Source organism: Salvelinus sp. IW2-2015, unplaced genomic scaffold (assembly GCF_002910315.2).
Source record: "Salvelinus sp. IW2-2015 unplaced genomic scaffold, ASM291031v2 Un_scaffold2109, whole genome shotgun sequence".
NCBI classification, from domain to species: domain Eukaryota; kingdom Metazoa; phylum Chordata; class Actinopteri; order Salmoniformes; family Salmonidae; genus Salvelinus; species Salvelinus sp. IW2-2015.
In genome coordinates this window covers 24,130-30,099 of record NW_019943447.1, presented here as the reverse complement: position 1 = coordinate 30,099, position 5,970 = coordinate 24,130, and positions in this window count along the sequence as shown.

Sequence of the window (5,970 nt, the reverse complement as noted above, 5' to 3'; positions counted from 1 at the left end):
GTACTTCTGTAAACTACACTACATACAGTAACAATAAATGTATGCTGTAAACTACACCAAGTACCGTACAGCACAGTACTGCTGTAAACTACACCACGTACAGTAACAGTACTGTGTAAACTACACCATGTACAGGAAGTATAGTACAGTACTGCTGTAAGCTACACCACGTACAGTAAAGTATAGTAACAGTACTGATGTAAACTACACACGTACAGTACAGTAACAGGACTATTAGCCTAGCTGTAAACTACACCACGTACAGTAACAGTACTATTAGCCTAGCTGTAAACTACACCACATACAGTAACAGTACTATTAGCCTAGCTGTAAACTACACCACGTACAGTACAGTAACAGCACTATTAGCCTAGCTGTAATACACCCACGACAGTACATACTAATTAGCCTAGCTGTAAACTACACACGTACAGTAACAGTACTATTAGCCTAGCTGTAAACTACACCACGTACAGTAACAGTACTATTAGCCTAGCTGTAAACTACACCACGTACAGAACAGTACTATTACTAGCTGTAAACTACACACATACAGTACATACTAAGCCTAGCTGTAAACTACACCACATACAGTAACAGTACTATTAGCCAGCTGTAAACTACACCACATACAGTAACAGTACATATCCTACTGTAACTACACCACGTACAGTAACAGACTAAAGCCTAGTGAAACACACCACGTACAGTAACAGTACTATTAGCCTAGCTGTAAACTACACCACATACAGTAACAGTACTATTAGCCTAGCTGTAAACTACACCACGTACATAACAAAGTACTATTAGCCTAGCTGTAAACTACACCACGTACAGTAACAGTACTATTAGCCTAGCTGTAAACTAGACCACGTACAGTACAGTACTATTAGCCTAGCTGTAAACTACACCACGTACAGTAACAGCACTATTAGCCTAGCTGTAAACTACACCACGTACAGTACCAGTAACCATTAGCCAGCTGTAAACTACACACGTACAGTAACAGTACTATTAGCCTAGCTGTAACTACACCACGTACAGTACAGTACTATTAGCCTAGCTGTAACTACACCACGTACAGTAACAGTACTATTAGCCTAGCTGTAAACACACCACGACATAACAGACTATAGCCTAGCTGTAAACTACACCACGTACAGTACCAGTACTATTAGCCTAGCGTTAAACTACACCACGTACAGTAACAGTACTATTAGCCTAGCTTAAACTACACCACGTACAGTAACAGTACTATAGCCTAGCTGTAAACTACAACACGACAGTGTACAGTACAGTAACAGGACTATTAGCCTAGCTGTAAACTACACCACGTACAGTAACAGTACTATTAGCCTAGCTGTAAACTACACCACGTACAGTAACAGTACTTCTGTAAACTACACTACATACAGTAACAATAAATGTACTGCTGTAAACTACACCAAGTACCGTACAGCACAGTACTGCTGTAAACTACACCACGTACAGTAACAGTACTGTGTAAACTACACCACGTACAGGAAAGTATAGTAACAGTACTGCTGTAAACTACACCACGTACAGGAAAGTATAGTAACAGTACTGCTGTAAACTACACCACATACAGTAAAGTATAGTAACAATACTGATGTAAACTACACCACATACAGTACAGTAACAGTACTGATGTAAACTACACCACATACAGTAACAGGACTGATATAAACTACACCACACAGTACAGTAACAGTACTGATGTAAACTATACCACGTACAGTAACAGTACTTCTGTAAACTACACCACATACAGTAACAGTACTGATATAAACTACACCACATACAGTACAGTAACARTACTGATATAAACTACACCACATACAGTACAGTAACAGTACTGCTGTAAACTACACACAGTACAGAGAGAGAGGGAGGCGTGAGAGAGGGAGGCGAGAGAGAGGGAGGCGAGAGAGAGGGAGTGAGATGAATTTCAGGGGCAGGAAGAGAGTTGAGAGCGATTTAGTGATTGAGAAGGAGGAAGACGAGAGAGAAAGAGAGACAGGAGAGAGAAAGAGAGAGAGAAAGAGGGAGAGAGAAAGAGAGAGAGACAGGAGAGAGAGAGAAACAGAGAGAGACAGGAGAGAGAGAACGCGACTGACCCAAAATTAAGGAAAGCTTTGACTATGTACTGACTCAGTGAGCATAGCCTTGCTAATGAGAAAGGCCGTCTTTGGCAGACCTGGCTCTCAAGAGAAGACAGGCTATGTGCACACTGCCAACAAAATGAGGTGTAAACTGAGATACACTTCCTAACCTCCTGCCAAATGTATGACCATATTAGAGACACATATTTCCCTCAGATTACACAGACCCAGAAAGATTTACAAAACAAACCCAATTTTGATAAACTCCCATATCTACTGGGTGAAATACCACAGTGTGCCATCACAGCAGCAAGATTTGTGACCTGTTGCCACAAGAAAAGGTCAACCAGTGACCATTATAAATAACACCATTATAAATACAACCCATATTTATTTATTTTCCCTTTTGTACTTTAACTATTTGCACATCTGTATATAGACATATGACATTTGAAATGTCTTTATTCTTTTGTGAGTGTACTATTTGCTGTTCACTTTATTGTTTATATCACTTTTGTTTATTATCTATTTCACTTGCTTTGCTCAATGTAACAATATGTTTCCATGACAATGAAGCCCTTTGATTTGATAGATAGAGATAGAGATAGAGAGAGAATGTCGGAAGTCAGTCCGATTACAATCAGGAGGTGGGAGGTTACAGAGTTACATAATGATGTGTAATGAATGCACATAAAACAGCTGTTATGAAAACAATTCTGAAACGCTGAACAGAGAGCAGCAACACACAGACAGGAATGGACCCTGCTGGCAGCCTATCATAATACAAACACTAGCTACTATGCTACACACAGACAGAGAACTGATCCTGCTGGCAGCCTACTACATAATACAACACTAGCTACTATGCTACACACAGCACAGAACTGATCTGCTGCAAGCCTATCACATAATACAACACTAGTACTATGCTACACACAGACAGAGAACTGATCCTGCTGCCAGCCTATCACACAATACAACACTAGCTACTATGCTAACAGACAGAGAGAATGGACCCTGCTGCCAGCCTATCACACAATACACACTAGCTACTATGCTACCACACAGTCATAAACAACATATCACTTCATTGTCAGACTAGTGTTGCTGTATTGGCTAGCAGGTCTATCCGGGAGGGGGGGGTTGTATTCCAGGTCTGGGTGTCTTGTTCAATAAGGAGGGGTGCATTACCAGTCAGAATGTATCCCTCCATTTTGTAGTGGTCGTGGTAGCTGGTTAAAGTGGGTGTAACCCAACACAGCTACCTGGCCCCGTGCATTTTAATGACATGGAAAGACTGCATCTCTGGACTGCAACCAGGTGAATGTGTTAGAGGAGGGGGGGAAAAGAGGGGGAAGGGACATCTGATCAACCCCCCAGGATGAGCGGCGGGAGAGGTGTTGCTGGCGGGTATCCTGGGTGTGGGGGACATGTTTTCATCAGGTAGGAGGCTGATTCCCTCGCCAGCTCCAGTTACACCACAAGACCCAACTCAAGTTGCACTCTCTAAGTGACATAAAGATAGCTAGGCTGCTGATACCCATTATGGAAGCCAACAGGACACCTCTTAAGTGACATAAAGATAGCCTAGGCTGCTGATACCATTATGGAAGCCAACAGGAACTTCCTAAGTGACAGAGATAGCTAGGCTGCTGAATCCCATTATGGAAGACCAACAGGACACTCTCTAAGTGACATAAGATAGCTAGGCTGCTGACACCCATTATGGAAGACCAACAGGACACTCTCTAAGTGACATAAAGATATCCTAGGCTTGCTGATACACATGATGGAAGGTAGAGGGGCTGGGGTGGAGGTGGTGGAGGGCTGGTAGATATCTCAGGTGTCCACTGACTGACATTGTTAGCCTTGATGAGATGAGGTAGATAAAGAGAGCGAGAGACGAGAGGAAGAGAGATACTATTCGTTCCTTATTCAGTGTCTCTGCTGTCCCAATGTCCTTCTTCATCAATACTGCAGAAATAACCCTGAAACACACACACACCCTAGTTATTGGGGGGGAAATAAAATGGTTACGTATAGGGTTTATTTTTGACATAATATTTTAATTTCGTCTGTTTGACAATATCGCATTATATTATTTTTGCGCTAGTTGCCTGTACTGTGCAAAACTCCAATATTTTCCTTCATAGCTTGTCTCTCATCTTCTTTTTTAAAAGTGAGTAAACACATTCCATGTTTTTGCTCCGTTCATCTTTCCCTTCGATCCTGATAGTCTCCCAGCTGCCTACGCTGAAAAAATCCCTACAGCAAGATGCTGCACATCATGCTACCACTGTAGGGATGGTGCCAGGTTTCCTGCAGTCTGAGAGTCTTTTAGGTGCCTTTTGGCAAACTCCACAATGGGCTGTAATTCGCCATTCACTGAGGATGGGTTCTTGGCCACTCTACCATAAAGGCCTGATTGGTGGAGTGCTGCAGAGATGGTTGTCCTTCTGGAAGGTTCTCCCATCTCCACAGAGGAACTCTGGAGCTCTGTCAAAGTGACCATCGGGTTCTTGGTCATCTCCCTGACCAAGGCCCTTCTCTCCCGATTGGACGAGCGGCCAGCTCTAGGAAGAGTCTTGGTGGTTCCCAACGTCTCCATGTAAGAATGAATCAGACCAACGTGTAGGTATTTCTGTTTTTGTGTTTTTAATCAATTGGAACATTTTCTCAAAACCTGTTTTTTCTTTGTTATTATGCGGGATTGTATGTCGATTGATGATGACATTTAAAAATTATATATATTTTTTTAAATAGGGCTGTAACGTAACAAAATGTGGAAAAAGTCAAGGGGTCTGAATACTTTTCGAATGCACTGTATAGTGAGCAATATGTTTGGAACATGGAATCACAATAAAATCTCAGTATTAAATCGCCATACATATAGTACAATCTAGACACTGTTAGAGGATGTTTTCAAACCAACAACTTAAACTTAGGTCAAACTTAAATCTGTTTTGACTCATTTCTAGCAGCATGTCACATGTGCAACCAGGGAAAAAAACTGTAGACCACCTTTATCCACACACAGAGATGAGTACAAAACTCTCCATTTGGTAAATCTGACCACAATTCTATCCTCCTGATTCCTGCTTACAAGCAAAAACTAAAACAGGAAGTAGCAGTGACTCACTCAATACAGAAGTGGTCAGATAACGCAGATGCTAAACTACAGGACTGTTTTGCTAGCAGGAATATTGCTGGAATATTTTCCCGGATTCATTCGATGGCATTGAGGAGTATACCAAGTCACCGGCTTCATCAATAAGTGCATTGATGGCGTTGTCCCCACAGTGACCGTACGTACATACCCCAACCAGAAGCCATGAATTACAGGCAACAGCCGCACTGAGCTAAAGGGTAGAGTTGCTGCTTTCAAGGAAAGGGACACTAACCCAGATGCTTATAAGAAATCCCGAGTCAATACAGGACYAAAATTGAATCGTACTACTCATCTTCCCTCACTCTCTTTGTCCCCTTTGTCCCCCTCTTTCCCTGGGACAGCCTAAAAACACACCACTTCCACACAGCTACCACCAAAAGTATTTTTTTTGTAGCAAGTTAAAAGAATTACGCAGACAGGTTAGAAGAATGAACGTAGCAGGTTAGGAGAATGAGGTTAAGGTTACTACGAAAATAACATTGTGAGCGAAGTGGGGTGTTTTTTACAGAGTCCAATCTTTCCCCCTGTGGCTTGTCTTCTCCTCCCTCCCTTCACCCCAGGCTTGTCTTCTCCTCCCTCCCTCCTCCCCGGGCTTGTTTTCTCCTCCCTCCCTCCTCCCCAGGCTTGTCTTCTCCTCCCTCCCTCCCTCCTCCCCAGGCTTGTCTTTTCCTCCCTCCC